The sequence below is a fragment of the Amblyomma maculatum genome, chromosome 1 (assembly GCF_055883805.1).
Source record: "Amblyomma maculatum isolate TAMU_Amacu chromosome 1, ASM5588380v1, whole genome shotgun sequence".
Lineage (NCBI taxonomy): Eukaryota > Metazoa > Arthropoda > Arachnida > Ixodida > Ixodidae > Amblyomma > Amblyomma maculatum.
The window spans coordinates 207,814,865-207,832,476 of record NC_139344.1 but is presented as its reverse complement, the minus strand read 5'-3'; the positions used below and the strand labels follow the sequence as shown (position 1 = coordinate 207,832,476).

Genomic DNA, 17,612 nt, shown 5'->3' with positions numbered 1-17,612 from the left:
ATCCTACATACTCGGGCTCAAATCAGTCATCGTCATCCAGGATGATAACCTCGATCTTCGGCTTATCATCTCGTTTCTGCGGTGTGGCGACCTCGGTCTTCGGCTGATCTACCTGTCTTTCAGGTGTGGCGACGCCGGTCTGTGGCTGGTCGACTTGTGCCTCCGGGACGGAAGCCCCAGCCTGTGAGGAGCTGCAGCCACTGGTCGACTCCGTTGCAATGGTTACGGCCGCCGTCGCTTCCTCCTTCGGCTTCTCCGCTTTACCACGATTAGGATTTAACTGGGCAGCGTTAGTGTCCGCCCCAAAATTACGGGGCAAGAAGGATCGTGACCGTGCCATGGCAGGAGTTGAAGTTGTTGCGTACTTGCAGTACTCGTACGTGTCGTCTGCAATCTGTGCGACCCAGAAAACACGAAATAAATTCAAGGCTAAAAGGGTTCATATGTAAATATAGTTCAGTATTATTCTTGTGTTTTCTATTATATCTACAAAACCAACGTGTTTGCTTTCGTCAAAGCACTCCAAAGTATTAAAAAAAAAAACGCCGCTAGAGGCTCTAGCTATTGAGCTGCTTCGGGGAATTTAGCGTCTTTCTACACAAATGGCTTTGGCCCTCTATTTTGTCTGAACAGTTTCTCGCTAGCAAAACTACGCAGTGCCGCGCTACTCGAGCAGTGAAAGCGCTGGAAGAATGTCCTTTCATATATTTTCCTCTCGGAATGAGCGAAAAAAAACATGGATGGAAGCTGTGGGCATTCACGAGCAACCGAAGCGGCGGGTGTGCTCGGCGCGTTTCACTCGAGCACGACCTCGAAATTCCTTCGAAATGGTGGCTGATCCTGGCCCTGATGGGGAACAGGTAAGTCACCGCCGCTTGCGGCGGGGGCTAGCCTGCTACTGAAATTTTATCTGTTGTAGGCCGTCATTCCACCCGCCAATGTTTCGGTGGTGGTGGACGACTGCTGTTGTTGCGGCGAGCGTCTTTCTCTCCCTCTTCTTTTTTCTTTCTTGTCCATTTTCTCTTCTGTCCGCATGAGGCAGCGGAGGTGGCTCAGCTACAGAGCCAGTAGCAGGCCCGTGCATTTTCTCTCCTTTCTTCCTACAGCCACAACAACAACAACGAAGGTTCACCAAAGATTCGGCATTCGCTGACTATACAAGCAACGGCGGGTACGATGCTGCACGGTGCTGACGGTGGCAGGCGATTACGCAAAACATCGATCGAAAAAAGTAAGTATCGTGACGCATTGGCTATAAGCTGTAAAAGGTCATGCCAATCGGAGCCTACCGAAGTTCTTACGTAATCGGGGTTGCAATGTTTTTACTGTTGTTCTTTTCTCAGAGACTCACCATCACGAGTAATGACTCTGGGAGCAGCTCAATGTGCTCTCGCCTGTCGTCTGACAGTGGTCAGTCAGATCACCGCGCGTGAGCGATCGTTGAGCTTACATCCTTTTGAATTACTTCTAACATCGCGTTACCATCGACTGCGTGGATTGTCAGCGTCATTGACAGTGGAGCGCAGGAAAGTCGGCGAAATTCCCCGCAAGCGCACCATTTCTTTGCTCCATTGTCACTAGGGAAAAAAAAAAGCTGTGACGTATTTACAGCCCTGGGACATTCGTTTACTTGTTCCTTGTCGCGGCTTCTGTTGCCGCAACGAAGAGGATAAAACGTATTTTCAGCCAATCTCGCTGTATTGTGTTTTTTTAATGAATTGAACCCATGCATGCCAAATAGAATTACATTTTGCACCGTGTGCTAGGTGTTTTCGTTTCTTTTTTTTTTTTTTAATGCGAACCTTTTGGATTTTTTCTCGCAGGTCGCAAATTCGTAACTCATTCACAGGGGTGAACTAGGCTGTATTCCATTTGAAGCACGATGAAGCAATACGTCTTTTGAATGCATTTTTGCAATTGTTTGACGCCTTGGCTTTAATTTTCTCAGCGTTACTGGAAATGTCTCACTGTACTCTCAGGTGTTCAGGCCGTTTAAGAGATTAAGGCCATGAAAGATAAATGTACACGGACAAAGCCTGTATTGTTCACTGAAGTGGGCTGTATCAAATGCAAAGCTGGTGGCACATCTGATGATGGCAGAGGCTCCTTACTGTAGATTATTGGAGACCCTGTCATTGCAAGGTGCTTTAGCACCAGTGGACCCTTAACCAAATGTACTATCGCACTCAGACTTCTACGTATATGGACCTCACGCCTGAGCAGAGACTCAGTCTTCATATACCTCCGCTTCCCAAACGTATGCATCCAGAGTATCATACAGAGCGCAGAGCAGACTGAGCCCGGCAACTCTACAAACGTTTTGCCGGTCGCCCTGACGTTGCATACACAGATGCCTCCCACCACCCCCTTCGCCCCGCTATGGTTGCGGTTGCATTGGCACCGCACCCAAACTGGCACAACGCCTGCAGCATCCTCGACGCCGCAACTGTTACCACCGCGGAAGAGGTTGCCATCGCGTTAGCTCTGACCGACCCCTCCACCAAAGCAGTCGTTAGTGATTCTCAACAGGCAATTCGTAACTTCGATGCAGGTCGTATATCCCGACAGGCGCACACTATCCTCCGATCTCTCCCCTTACCGTCTACACCTCGTCTTCTCATATGGACCCCAGCCCATGAGGCGCTCAGTGGGAACGCACAGGTGCATGCTCTAGCCCAAGAACTCAGCTACCGGGCAGAGCACCTTCCTCAGCCTGCCACTTTCTCTGACACTCCCCAAGGCACTCCTTTACGCCTTGTTACGTACACGGACATCTTCCAGCATTATCAGCTCGAACGGTGTCTACACCCCCCTGCACGTCAGGAACTATCCCGCACGAGGCCGTCCATTGGTGCAAAATACAAACAGGAACCTTTCCAAACCCACGGCTATATAGCAAACTTTTCCCAAATCTTATTGCACCTACGTGCAAACACTGCTCACAACCGGCCACATTCATTCACATGGTGTGGACATGTACACGACACAACGCAGACAATTCAGCTACAGTGGATGCATGGGAGTCCCTCCTGCGTACCACCGAGCTCGCCCAACAGCGCCAGCTCATTTTGCGCGCATTGGAGGCCGCAGAGTCCCAAGGGATCCCTGCTGACCTTCTCTAAGCAGTGAAACCAGTCTTTCTGCTGGTTCCCCTTTTTTGGGAGTAAATAAAGAGCTTATCATCATCATCAACAGCAATTCAGTCATCCCCTTTTAATTTCTCTGCTGATGACACCTATGAGCCATTGCTTTAGTCATTTAATTACAATTCAGCTTATACCCTTCACTTCTGCAATTATGATCCTTTTGAGGTTGTAAACAGCATTCTCCATCTCTATTCTAGTAGCAACTATGACTATTCTTATCTATTTATTACTCTAGATGTTATTTATATTGTATCAAAGGTCATGCGTCTCCCAGTGCTTCAGTACACTCCCAGAGGAAGTTCATCGCCTTTGAAGAGAACCTGCTAGAACTTTTTACAGCATGTATAAGGTGCCATGCCCTTTGTAATGAGTAAACAAGAATGTCTGGCTCTGCACATTATGTGACTGCAATGTGCAGAGGTGCACTCGTTAATATGGACCAGTCAGACAATGCTGAACAAAAAGGCAGTGGGAAGTGCTGCTGCCATATGTTGTTCTGGAGACAGCCGAGAAAATGTGCGGCTTCATCAACAAGCAGACATCTGTGTGCCATCAAGCCGCTCATACTATGTGTACATGACATTCTCCTTGCAGCCAGCTGCCAAACATGTTTAGGAAGTGCTGCTGCATCTGAAAGTTGCTGTATAAATCCTTACCCTTGTGTCGATAACAGAGAAAGGGGCCGTTTAAAAAAGCAAAACTCCACCAGGCCTGTTATTATTGCTGGGATAAGCACTGAATGTCTGTAGAGAAAAGCAGGTCACATCCTTTGTATCTAAAATTGCCGACACCAGGATGAAAACCTTGTTGCTGCACTATATGAATTGCAGGTGTGTTATCAAGGGTCTTGATATAGTACTTGCACAATGATCTTGCTCAACTACAGCCACTGTGTTCAGCATTCTTCCTGTTCTCTTTCTATGTCCTTGTTCCTTTCTTCCGCTCCTGTATCTTCCTGAATGTTCATGGGCAGTTCTACTAATTCTCTTGTCCTGATATTCACTGCTAGCACTAAGTGCCCTTGAAAATTTGATCATGGGCTTCATTCAGTCATCGTATTCAGTGACCATTGCCTTAGGTGCCAAAAGTCGAAGCATGTGGCAAAATTTGTATCGTGAATAAACGGTGCTAATGGTATGGTGCTATACACGATTTTGAGACTTTCTAAATAGACTTTATGCCAGTTTTGGTAGCTACCTGCACTGGCTGCCCCTACACTATTGAACGTTCCTTGTTGCCAATTCCAAAACTGAGCCTGCTAAGAAGTTTGTATCTGAATATCTGTGCCCTGAGTTTAAGTGTTGTCCTGCATCTGCAAAATACAGTGTTTCTCAGTGAATGCATTTGAGCCAGACACTGTGGTACCCTGCATGCAAGCTGATTGCTCGAGCTGCTTCAGCAATAGCGCCCATATCTTCGAGCTATAAGATCACTCCAGACTCGATGGTAGAGATGACTTCACAAGTGGCATGCAAACTAACTACTGTGGTCCAGTGTGTGTCCCAGTCTGCATCTTTTATCGACGTTGTGAGGTAATGAGACTGAAAAATAAGCAGCTCAAAAATAAAAATCTGCATGACCTTTACGTTTTGTTCGGAGCCCTGTGTTCATGTGTCCAGCAATAGCTCCTGGCATCCCAAGTAACTTCCTACAGCTATACTATATTTGAGCTGGTGGTTGTCATTTTCAAATCAAAGTTTGTCTAGCTCAAATATGACCGTGTCAAACTTTGCAGAACTCAAAACCATTGAAATGTGCCTTTTATAATGCACTGCATCTGTGGTGGGGTGGCCTTGAACGAACATTATTTTTAAAAATACCTGTGGTGCAATATTGGCCCTCTCCAAAGCTTACCTGCCAAGTGGCATATCTCTTGCTCGTAAAAATGGCAGCATAAACTATTTTACTGACGAAAGTGCCGGTGCAATACATATATCAGGAAATTTCACTTGCCTTAGAACATCGCCGATCTTTGCTCAGATGTCATTAAGTAGCAGCTGTGAGAATACTGCTCTGCTCAAACTTTTTCTGTTGCTTCTGTGTATGTGCCTCAGTGGAAGATGGTAGCTTTGTTCTGGTTTTTAACTGTGGCTTTGTGACTGATGCCCAGCTCCTTGAATATCAGTTGATTTAGACTCCTACCACTCTGTCTGAGGTGACAAGAACACAGAATCCAAAGGCTGAAAACTTGTAGACATCACTGACAGGTTGAACTTATGTGTATTGCCACTGGTGGAACCACACTTACTTTTGTCCTCCAGCCTCTGCTGTAGACCTGCCCTTGAATTCATTTGTCATCCAAGTGAACTGAACAACGGCACTGGCTGCATGTCGAGTGACAATTGCCATATGTTTGCATTCGGTGCAGGTTGTCTGCATGGTTCCAAAGTCACTCATATTTTTATATAGGACATGCCCAAAGGAGCACCTGGCATGTGTTTGTGGTGATGTTTTAGAAATGTTTTTTTAATACTGTGGCAGCAACTACAGTGATCAAATTACCCGACAATTTCCTAGACCAATATTTAGAACTCTAGAACATTTGTGCCATGTGCAGGAGGGTGGGGTGTCATGGGGGTGGATGACAGAATCTTTAATTCACTGATCACTACCATTCGATTGCACACGGCACACACTCGGCAGGTCACAATGGGTTTGCTTTTGTGCTAGCTTGAAAGTATTCTAGAGGTTAAACTCTCTAGAAGATGAAAAACAGGATTAAGAAATGCCAAAGCATGTGAGCCTGTAACCTAATAGGAAGTTTGGAACTGACAGAGCTATCAAAGATAAGGATTTGAAGGTAATTGACATGTGAAGAAATTTGAGCATGCTCTGAAGAACAGTAGTAGCCTGAAAGGGGTCAACAGGAGGAAATTTTGTACAGGCAAAAACATGGGTGTCGTCGTAGGGGTTCAAAAGGGGCACTGCCCCTCCCGCCCCCCCCTGCTCTCAAGCCCTCTCCTCCATTCGAGCTTCTTTATTTTCCCAATGACATCGATGACAAACTTTCTTGAATGTTTATTTCAATTCCAGTAGCAAAAAAAAAATGTGAAGAAAGGGTTCAATAACTTCAATAACCAAAGGACCAGATCAGTTCAGTTCAGTTGTTCAGCCTCGTCCGACTCTTCGTGACCATATGGACCATATCACGCCACGCTTTCCGGTCTCTCACTATCATCCTAACATCACATAACTTCATCTGTAGTGCCTCGAGGATGCCATCTAATTATTGCGTTCGCTGCCTACCCCTTCTCCGGTGACCCTCAACCTTTCCCAACATCAAATCTTTCTCCAGTGACCCCTCTCTTCTCATCAGATGACCAAAGTAGCCGAGTTTTAACTTTTGAATTTGACCCTACAATGAGCAGTCAGGGCTTACGGTCGACAATATCGACTGATTTGATCTTCTGGCAGTCTAAGGAACTCTCAAGAGTCTCCGCCAGCATCACAATTCAAACGTGTCAATTCTTCGGCGGTCAGCCTTCTTCACAGTCCAACTCTCGCATCCATACATCACAACTGGAAAGACCATAGCACAAGTTATACAGATCTTGGTTGGCAGTCTAATGTCTCTGCTCTTCACTAGGCGGTCAAGGCTAGCCATGTCTCTCTATCCCAGAAGCAGGCGTCTCCTAATTTCATGGCTGCAGTCTCCTTCCGGGGTCATCTTGGAGCCCAAGAGGAGAGAATCTGTTACAGCTTCCACTTCTTGTCCCTTGATGCTCCAGGACTTGATAGGGCTAGATGCCATGATCTTTGTCTTTTTAATGTTCAGTTTAAGCCCAAACTTCTCACTCTCTTCTTGTACACGCATCACAAGTCTCTTGAGTTCCACTTCACTTTCTGCCATTAAAGTGGTATCATGCGCATATCTAAGGTTGTTGATACGTTTTCCAGCAATCTTCACTCCAGCTGAAGACTCGTCCAGACCGGCCTTCCTCAGCGTATAGGTTAAATAGGCAGGGTGACAGTATGCAGCCTTGTCTCACTCCTTTCTCAATCGTAAACCAATCAGTAAGACCATGCCCAGTTCTGACTGTGGCCTTTTGCCCTTCAAAGAGGTTCCTGAGGAGACCGATTAGGTGAATTGGAACTCCCATCTTTTGGAGAGCTTGCTACAATCTGCTGTGATCTACGCAGTCAAACGCTTTCGCATAATCAATAAAGCAGAAGTAGATGGGTTTCTGGAACTCTCTTGCTTTTTCCATGATCCAGCGAAGGTTGGCAATCTGGTCTCTAGTTCCTTTGCCCTTGCGAAACCCAGCTTGCACGTCTGGAAGCTCCCGATCCACATACTACTGCATCCTACCTTGGAGGACTTTCAACATCACCTTGCTAGTATGCGAAATAAGCGCGATCGTGCAGTAGTTGGAACAATCTTTGGCACTGCCTTTCTTTGGAATGGGGATGTAAACTGACCTCCTTCAATCCTGTGGCCACTGCAGGGTTGTCCAAATTTGCTGACAATGTATACAGAACGTTAACCCTTAAGCGCCCACAGGGAATATATTTCCCACTTCATTCAAACGCTTCCTATTGCTGAAGCAATCATCTTTTCCTTACAATACTGTGGCGCCATCTAGTGTAACACCATAGGAACATAACAAAACAAAATTATCGTTTTCTCTGCAACCCGCTAGGTGCCACTGCAGGCTTTTCGCAACTTCGCGCCTTTTTTTCTCGTTCCGAGTGCTCTTACGCGCGTGGATCGCCACAGGGAAAACAAGTCACGGATGCTGGGTTTCTTGCGTCACTAAAGTAAGTAAATTATATGCAATCGATAGGTTGAAGTCTCCTCGAATGTATGATAGTGTTTTAAAGCGTTGTACTAGCTGTCATGTGAAAAAAATAGGGTGTCACTCAGACCTGTCATATGGGAACATATTTCCCTACGGGCTTTTCGCGGAATTTCAAGCGTGTTTGCCCATCTTTTTTTCTGCCTCCAGATGGCCGGACGTCTGACTGCTGAAGAGGCTTTAGATCTGTTTTTTTCACTTCCTGATGACGTCGATCGCTCAACGGATAGTGAAGAAGATGATGATGTTGATGAGCCAGCAGCAGTTGTTACCCGCTCGAAAGATGAAGAGGACAGCTTGGCGCCTTGCATAAACTCATCAGATGCCCACTCCAGCAGCGACAGTGTTGCAGAACAGGAGAGTGATGACGAAGACTGGGGAATACGCTCTCTTCCGCAAGAAAAAAGCATTCCAAAGTTTTCTTCCCTACCACCAGCTTCATCAAAGCTCCCTGAGAACTTCACACCTTTGCAGATTTTTGATGCACTGTTCGGTGAAGCTGTGGAAATACTCGTGCGTGAAACTAACTTGTTTGCAAAACAAGCGAAGTTGAAAGGGTGGCAAGACACTACAAACGAAGAGATGCGTGCGCTCCTAGGTGTGATTATAAAGATGGGCTTCCACAAGCTCGAGAACAGAAGAGATTACTGGTGCACCGACAGCGACCTGACCGTACCTTCTATAAATTGCATCATGCCAAGATCCCGGTTTTTTATGCTTTTGCGGGCTCTTCATGCCAATGACAACGCAACTTCAGTGCCAAAAGGTGAGCCAGGGCATGACCCATTGCACAAGATCGGCTACTTATGACCTCAGTAATGAGGAAATTTGACGACTGCTACGAACCATCTGCCTGCTACTCAATCGACGAGAGCATGGTTCGTTTCAAGGGAAGGAAGTCCTTCAAGCAGTATATGCCTCTGAAACCGATCAAGCGCGGCTTCAAAGTCTGGGTGCGCGCAGATGCCACTACTGGTTTTGTGATCCAGTTTGATGTTTACACTGGAAAAGAGAGCGATGGCAGCGGGTTAGGCACTCGTGTGGTGAAGAAGTTGACTGAGGGACTTGAACAAACCGAGTGCCTAGTGGTGTTCGACAACTTCTTTTCGTCACCAGAACTGCTGCAAAACCTGTTTGAAGAAGGCATATATTCAGTTGCCACTGTGCGACAGCAAAGGAAAGGGCTTCCCGACACCCTCAAGAACAAAAAGAAGATGAAAGAAGGGGACCATACCTACCGTGTAAAGGGGAATGTCGCAGCTCTGCAGTGGCAGGACAAGAGGCTTGTGAATGTGCTCACGACTGCCCACAATCCCTCGCACACAGTCACAGTTTCCAAGAAAGCGAAGGACGGCTCTAAAATTGACATCCAATGTCCTCTGGCTGTTATCGAGTACACAAAGTACATGAGCGGAGTAGACCGCTTTGACCAGCTTAGGGAGTATTACACTGTTAGCAGAAAGTCTCGAAAGTGGTGGATGCGCCTGTTTTATTTCATTTTGTACTGCGCTCTTGTAAACAGCTATGTGCTGTACCGACTTTCAAACGTTGGCTGCGATGACCACTTATGCTTCCTGATAAGGCTGTCAAGGCAGCTTGTGAATGGTTACAGTAGCAGGAAAAGATCAGCTGCCCTTGCTCCACGACGACCTTCTATCAAGAAGACAGAAAAAAATCTTGGCGTGCCAGATGAAACTCGCTTTGCCGCCACACCCCACTTCCCGGAAGCGGCAACTTCATACAAGCGCTGCAGATACTGTTCAACTGCCAAGAATGATAAGAGGTCAAGGATTATCTGTTCAGTATGCAAGATTCACCTCTGCATTGTTCCCTACTTCATGAAGTTTCACCAGAAGTAGGTAAGCGCTCAAAGCCCATTGGGAAGAATATTCCCACACCTGTGTTTCCGCCGCTTATAAGCTGATGCGTTTTTTTTTGTTGAAAATGTGTTCACAGATTAATAAAGAGCGTTTTGGAAACATTTCACCGATTTTTTCATAGTAGAAGCTTTATGGGCTTTTAAGGGTGGTTGAGGTTTTAAAGCAACTCGGCTGGAATGCCATCAATTCCGCTAGCTTTGTTCTTAGCAAGGCTGGCTAAGGCCCATTCAACTTCACTCTTCAGGATACCCGGCTCGAGATCAGTAATCACAACCGTCTTATGTTGGGTTTGCACATTTGGGTCCTTCTTGTACAGTTCTTCTGTGTATTCCTGCTACCTCTTCTTTATCTCTGAGGCTTCAATGAGGTCCCTGCCTCGTTTGTCCTTTATCACACTCAGTTTAGCATAGAAGCTTCCTTTGATATCCTTAATTGTCTTATACAGAGCTCTTGTGTTCCTCAATTGGCTGTTGTCCTCAACTGCTTGTATGTTCAGGAAGGCATTCTTATCGCTCCTTGCTATTTCTGAAAATCCGCATTGAGAACCTTGTATCTTTCTCTTTCCCCCATAACTTTTGCCATCCTCCTTTCCTCAGCTATTTGCAAAGCCTCTTCAGATAACCAGTTTGCTTTCATGCATTTCTTTTGCTTTGGAACTACCTTAGTATTAACTTCTTGTATTATATCACGAACATCAGTCCACATCTCTTCAGGCTCTCTGTCTTCTAGATCTAATTCTTGAAATCAATTCCTCACTTCCACAGCATATTCTGATGGAATTTGATCCAGATCACACCTGAAAGGCCTTCTAGTTCTTTTAGTTTTCCTCAATCGAAGCTTTTTGGCAACAAGAAGCTGATGATCGGTGCCACAATGGGCCCCAGGCCTTGCTTTTACTGCTTGTATAGCGCTTCTCCATCTCTGCCGGCAAAGAATATAATCAATCTGATTCTTGTACAGACCGTCCGGTGAAGTCCATGTGTACAGGCGCCTCTTGTGCTGCTGAAAATGAGTATTCATTATGGTCAGGTTGTTTTCTTGACAAAACTCTACTAGCCTCTGCCCAGTTTCATTTGGCTCACCACGACCGAACTTGCCTGTAATTTTGGATATTTCTTCACTCCCCACGTTAGCATTCCAGTCTCCTATGAGAAAAAGGACGTCTGATGATGGAGTGCGGTCTAAAAGGCATTGCAGGTCAGCATAAAATCTCTCAACGTCAGCTTCTTCAGCAGTAGTGATTGGTGCATGGACTTGGATAACTGTTATGTTGAAAGGGTGACCTTGGATCCGAAGTGAAATCATTCGGTCGTTTTTGGGGTTGTACCCTAGCACTGCTTTGCCCATTCTGCTGTTTACTATGAGAGCGACCTCATTCCTTCTCTTGGATTCGTGCCCACAATAAAAGACATAATGGTCGCCGGAGTTAAATTCTCCCATTCCGGTCCACTTGAGCTCGCTGATACCCAAGATATCAATGTTCAATCTGTCCATTTCTCGCTTGACGATATCCAGTTTACCTTGCGTCATAGATCTTACATTCCATGTTGCTATGTGATACATCTCCTTGCAACATCGGACTTTCCGGTCGCTTCCCGACACATCCACAACTGAGCGTCCTTTTGGCTTTAACCCAGCCGCTTCATTCGTCCTGGAGCTACTAGGAATCGCCCTTTGTTCATCCCCAGTAACATGTGGGACGCCTTCCAACCTAGGGGGCTCACCTTCCGGCGCCCTATCATTAATGCTATTGTGACTGGCCATAGGGTTTTCTTGGCAGGAAATACTGGAGTGGGTTGCCATTATCTTCTCCAGTGAATCACATTTTGTTGGAACTCTCTGCCGTGACCTGTCTATCTTGGGTGGCCCTACACAGCAGAGCTCACGACTTCGAGTTTCACCAGCCCCTCCACCACGACAAGGCAGTGATCCATGAAGGAGAAAAGACCGGATAGACCACCATAAAGGATCATTTTAATAATGTACGAAAACTATATATGAGGGTTATGCTGTATGCATTTCACTATTATGTGGTTGATAGTCTGGACATGATCCTTTATGGTGGTCTAAAGGACCAGATAGACCACCATAAAGGATCATGTCCACACATGTCCATGGGCACGAGACCGGGCTTCCCAAAAAGGGAGGGAGGGGGGGGGATTCGCTTTTCCTTTTTTTTTTATTCTTGCCCTCGTTTCAAGATGCTGCTGCATTTTGGCCTTATAATTCTGAAAAGTGTAAATAAAAAATAAAGGGCTCTGAACAAAAGTGCTTCAGAAGTTATTTATCTATGTTGACCTTTTTAAGCACACTATTTTCTTTTTGGCTTAAATACCTCATGCTGTAATACTGAATTCAATGAAGCAATGCTATATGTACTTTTTTTTTTTTTTTTGCTGCTCACAGCTCATGATAATAAAATCCGATGCAAGATTTTGGGAGAAACATCTTCCTAATCATGGCCACCGCACATGAAGGAATCACTCTTTGTTCTCCAATTCCAAGTCTTCCCCAAATCCATGTTGTAAATTGGCGGTGCACCACAAAACAATATTATCTGGAATGAAAAAAAGACATCTGTGAAATAGCAATATCTGGATTTACCAAGATCCAGTCCATATTGGTTTGACTGAAATATCTAGCATACTGCAAAAAGAATACTTCCACAAATCCCCTCCATACCTCGGGACAAAGCCCCTAAAGTATATATATATATATATATATATATATATATATATATATATATATATATATATATATATATATATATATATATATATATATATATATATTAATAATGTTGTTTATTCTCTCATGGCATGAAGTAAAAAGAAAAAAAAAAGGTATCAAATGAAAGAAAAAAGGTTGGCCATTCTAATAAGTTCTACAATAGATTAATCATTATACACTGTTGATAGTGCTTTGTACTTATATGAATGGATATTAAATGAATAAGCTGCACTAGTGAAACCAGTGAAATACTGTGCTTTTACAGCATGCATACATGTTGGAAAGGTTCGAATGTCCTTATGAATAGTATATTAATGTGAAGACCTAGTCTGCCAGCTTTTGGTGCACTGCACCCTTCTCATTTTTGAAGGACATGCGGTACGCTTTTAGAAGGCCTCATTACAAAAAAGAGAACAAAATGCGATATGTGAACGTGCGAGCCAGCCTTTTTTAGAAGATTCAGCTTCGGAAATACCTACTTGTGGATATATTCATTTCAGGTTCCTGGCCCTCTCGATGAGGTTGCCGTATGCTACTCGTAACACCTCAGTATCCAGGCAGAGTACAAAAAAAAAATTGTCTTGGCATATGCAGTCCCGGTTCCGGGCTGCACATTGCTAAACATCTCGGCAGCACAGACGCTCCGTAGCAGCAGTTTCATAATATGTTATCAGTGTACATAGACCTTGTGTATTCTCTCCACTCGTCAACCGCAAGTACGTTTTTCGAAGTCCGCGAGGTATCGAGAACGGCTTGGCGGAAATCGAGCCATCGAGCGGCCGTGCCAGTGCATTCTACAAGCATTCGTTCAGTCCCAAGAAAAGATGCAAAAAAGTGTTGCATTTCATATTTACCAGTGCGCATCGTCAGCTTGACTAGATAGCTTCACGGTGATCTTCAGGCAGCGTGGCTAGGCGATCGTCATCGTCAACACCGCGCAGTGGACTTGATGGCTGCTGGTCGTCCTCTATCCCCGTACGGAATAACGCGCAGATAGTCGATCCGTCTCAAATATCTCGCGTTCGAGTTCCGACAGGTCGGGAAAATCCATTTACGTGGATCTCTCCTAAGGTGCTAGCAGTGCTGAAGCATCGCTGACCATCCACCTTTTATCACCATCGAAGTAGAAGCAACGCCGACGCCTGTCAACTTACGCCCATGTGCTGTTTGTAACCACAGAAACGACGCTGCCAGTCTTGGCAGGGACGAGTTAAAATATGCAGGCAACCATGCAGCGATAACTTCCGCTATGTCACCGGTTTGCCTCTTTTGATTGGTGGCTCCCAATGACGTAATTGGGAGAGCGAAATGGGAGTGAGACGCCCCGCAAAATTTGAGTTGAGGGCAGTTTTTCGTTTGCTTCTATTTTTAAATTTCTTCATTGAATAACTCCCGTTCCTGTGCACCGATTCTTGCAATTATTTTTGAGCTAGTATCTTTGTGACATAAAGAATTGACCTGAAGCATAACCGACATCACACCACGAAGCGTTTCGCAGCCCTTTTAAGACTGTTTGCTCACTCCTCCACCAATCATCGCAGCGTCTACGTAAAACTATCCTGCCGTGGTGCCGCCACCAAGATCAACTGCGCTAAAAGATTCTTGTTTCAGGTCGCCGACACAGCAGCCGACGCGAATTTCAAATTAATTCGCATAGAACAAGGTAAGCACGTTATTAAAACTCTGTATTGAAAATTATAGACAGTCGTACGCCATCTAGGCGCCAAATTTCAGCGCGAATAAGCGACCGCGGTTAGCAGAAAAAGGCATTCTGCGGTTCGCATATTGCGTTGCAACGATCGTTTCTTCTCGTTGCTCAACTTGTGTTCCAAACAATGGCCGACATCAACGGCGAGTGAAAAAAAAAAAAAAAATACGTTTTTCAGCAACCCATTTGGCGCTCATTGAGACATTGCATACGCTCAGACTGCTCGTTTCTTTTCTAGCTGTCGTCTGCGCTGTTTCTTAACGGCCCGCTCAGATCGGAGCAGGCAAGTGCGCATGCGCAGTACCCGAACTTGCTAGCGGGCAGCGCGAGTTTGCAGCGCGAGGCAAGTGGGCATGTGGACGCCGGTGCCATGCAAATCTCGTAATAATAAGCGATGTGACGCAGCGCATTATGAAAAACCACGTAGACTTCGCTTCCACTTTCTCCTTTTTTTTTTTCTTTTTAGACTCTGAATAGGGAACTTTCAATAAAGTGGTTAATTTGAGAGCACACTTTTTTTTTTTTCTTCTAAATGTGAAGATTTTGAATGAAGAGCAATTCGGCAGCTCTGCCCAGTGCCCGTCAGTCTAGGCGATGCTTTTATTTTCCCAGTCAAGCAGGGACTGGCCCGTAGTGGAACGACTAGATATCAAATTTTCAGAAGCTTAGGCTGCCCCTGTTATATCTGGCATAATTCTGGCTGAGAGGCCTTACGAGCTGGCATTCCTTTCAGGTATTCTTCACTGAGTGTTTGATGCTACATGTACAAAGCACTGGCCATGATGAACAAGGAAAATAACTGCACGCTTTCCTTGGACGAAATAACAGCAGCTGTTGAGACGGATCATGTCCAAGTGACAGAACTTCGAGGGGCGACGCTTTCTTTAGGGCCCCACAGCTAGATTCCCCAATATGCGTAGTATTTATGATCTGGCGCTGCAAGTGTACGAAAGGTAGAAGCAACCTTCGACGACTCCAGTGGGAGATTTGAGGACGGTTCGGTGCTCGGTTTTGGGAAGAATTAATTGTTCGCTATTTTTGAACCATTAGCAGTCACTCATTGAGCAGTTGCTTATCTTTTATACTGCCCCACCCTCGGAAATCCCTGCGTAGAGCAGGGGATAAAATCACACATACCGGGCTTAACCCGTTTCCTCTTCTATGAGCTATCTATCCTTTCTATATAGTTCAAAAAATCTCCAGTCCCCGATTTTCTTTCTTGTTTCTCAACAGTGACCAAGTTCTCACGTCAGCACTTGCTGCTGGGCTAGTTGGTTTTGGTTCATATTTAAAATAGTTTAAGGCGCAAAAGCAGACACTTACCGTCCCGTCACTTACCTTTGTGTTTGTTTTTTGCGCCTTAAACTATTTCAAATAGGTTCTCACGTCAGATTTAGATACGTATGAAAAAAAAAAAAAAAAAAAGCCCTCGTAGCAAAACTTCAAAATAAGAAAGGGAACAGTAAAGTTAAGGTCCCCGCCGGGGTGGCGCAGTGGTTACGGCGCTCGACTACTGTTCCCAAGGACGCGGGATCGAATCCCGGCCTCGGCGGCCGCTTTTCGGTGGAGGCGAAAAGCAAGGCGCCCGTGTGCTGTGCGATGTCAGCGCACGTTAAAGAACCCCAGGTGGTCGAAATTTCCGGAGTCCACTACGGCGTCTCTCATAGCCTGAGTCGCTTTGGGACGTCAAACCCCACAAAACCAAAACCAAACCAGTAAAGTTAAGGGGATATGTCAAAATAAATCGACAAAAAAAAAATGCTATTTTATTTCATGACAAAAAAAAAAAAACTGGCTGTTGTTTAACTTCGGTTAAACCTAGTTTTTGTTTTGTTATGGCTATGGAGAGCATCCGGTGATCCGTAAAGAAGGTCGTCCTTGAACTTGGATTCCTCCGAGTAAGCGAACATGTGTCTCGCCACGCAGCTGCTCACGCGTTAAGTTGCTTCCCACGTCCATTGATATTTGACCTTGGCTTTGACCTTGACATTTAGTGGGAACATAGCTACCCAAAGTAGTTGTGGTTAAGCTCCGACTTGACCTCGGGTCTGTTTGAAGGTCATCGGAAGCACACGGTGACCTTGGCTTTACCTCGCGTAGTGAGCTATCGCTTCAACGTAACAGGCTACCTGATGAGCCGACTAGTGAACTGGCCAGTTCGGCCGAGTGCTCCAGCTCATTAAAAATGGCCTCAAAAGTGGTGCATTCGGGTATTTACAAATGACACGAGCGTTTGTTTACTTTCTGTTTACTTTTATTTACTTTTTGCAGATATATTTTCAGAAGAAAACTGTCTAGGTCTGTAAATGTACTCCGTTTGTGGGCCCGCGCCAAGCACATTTAAATGCCGCGCGCATTTCCTGGACTCCTCATCGCTGCCTCGCATGCCCCTTCCTCCTCCCGCGAAGGTCCCCACGCGGAGCACAAAAGCGAGGTGCATTGTCGCCTGGGGGGCCTTCGTGGTGTCTTCCTGGCTCTCCTGCTTGCTGCCGGCGGCGACCCACTTCACCTCAGCCACGGACGCCATGTGAGGAATAAAACTCCGTTGTTTTCACACCTCGCCTCGGCCTGTCAGGTGTCTCTCGTGGGCAGAGGAATCGCCCTACAAATTCCAGACATATTTATTAAGAGAAACGATTTTTTTTTTTTAATAAAAGCCCCTTTTCTAGTGCACTGAAGCCAAGTTGTTGCATAGTTGATCGGATTGTTTGCACTTCAGAGAAATATCTACGTGGAGGTCCCTCTCTCATGGTTAGGGCTTCCTTTGTCACTGCCAGTGTTATTATCGTTCTGTGTGAGCGCCAAAAGATATGCCAGCGACGCCGGAACCAAAAGTGGGGGAGGGGGGGGTGAGGGGGGGGGGGGGAGCTATACAAGCATTCCCACGTGGAGCCTCAGCCTCCACTCCTCCCACCTTACTTCCTGCCTTATTATTATTATTATTATTATTATTATTATTATTATTTTTTTCGCTATAACCTAACTTCGGACCATCTCGTTTCCATAAAATTGGCTTCTATATATACCACATCGCCACAGTGGGCAATTTTAAGTTGATGTAACTCACAAAGCACGATTGCAGGTGCTTGGCATCATTTTAAGGTCAAAACCTTTCTTGGTTCGTATGCGCCGTATAAAGAAATTTTGATCAGAAAACGTCCATCACGCTGCCACTTAGACAAAAAAAAATCCGTTGTCTCCACCAGAAAGAGAACCACTCCCCCTCCCATCAACCGAGAGCGCAAACCACTACTCCATGCCGACCTCGTGGGAAACAGATCGTCATTCTTCATTTCTACCGTAAGTAAGGACGAACGATGAAAATGGAGGACAAAACATCATTTTATTCAGT

General features: G+C 45.6%; 1 long non-coding RNA gene across 4 annotated transcripts; it reads left to right on the top strand.

The window, feature by feature from the left end:
- Positions 1 to 638: 638 nt before the first annotated feature.
- LOC146205459 (uncharacterized) lies at positions 639 to 16,809 on the top strand. 4 transcript variants are annotated; one of them, XR_014704180.1, is made up of 3 exons: positions 639 to 860; positions 1,107 to 1,231; positions 16,532 to 16,809. It is a non-coding gene; the product is annotated as an uncharacterized LOC146205459 (long non-coding RNA). The 4 variants fall into 4 exon arrangements; XR_014704183.1 differs by lacking the exon at positions 16,532 to 16,809 and adding an exon at positions 8,093 to 9,051; XR_014704181.1 differs by lacking the exon at positions 16,532 to 16,809 and adding an exon at positions 1,824 to 2,215.
- Positions 16,810 to 17,612: the final 803 nt, after the last annotated feature.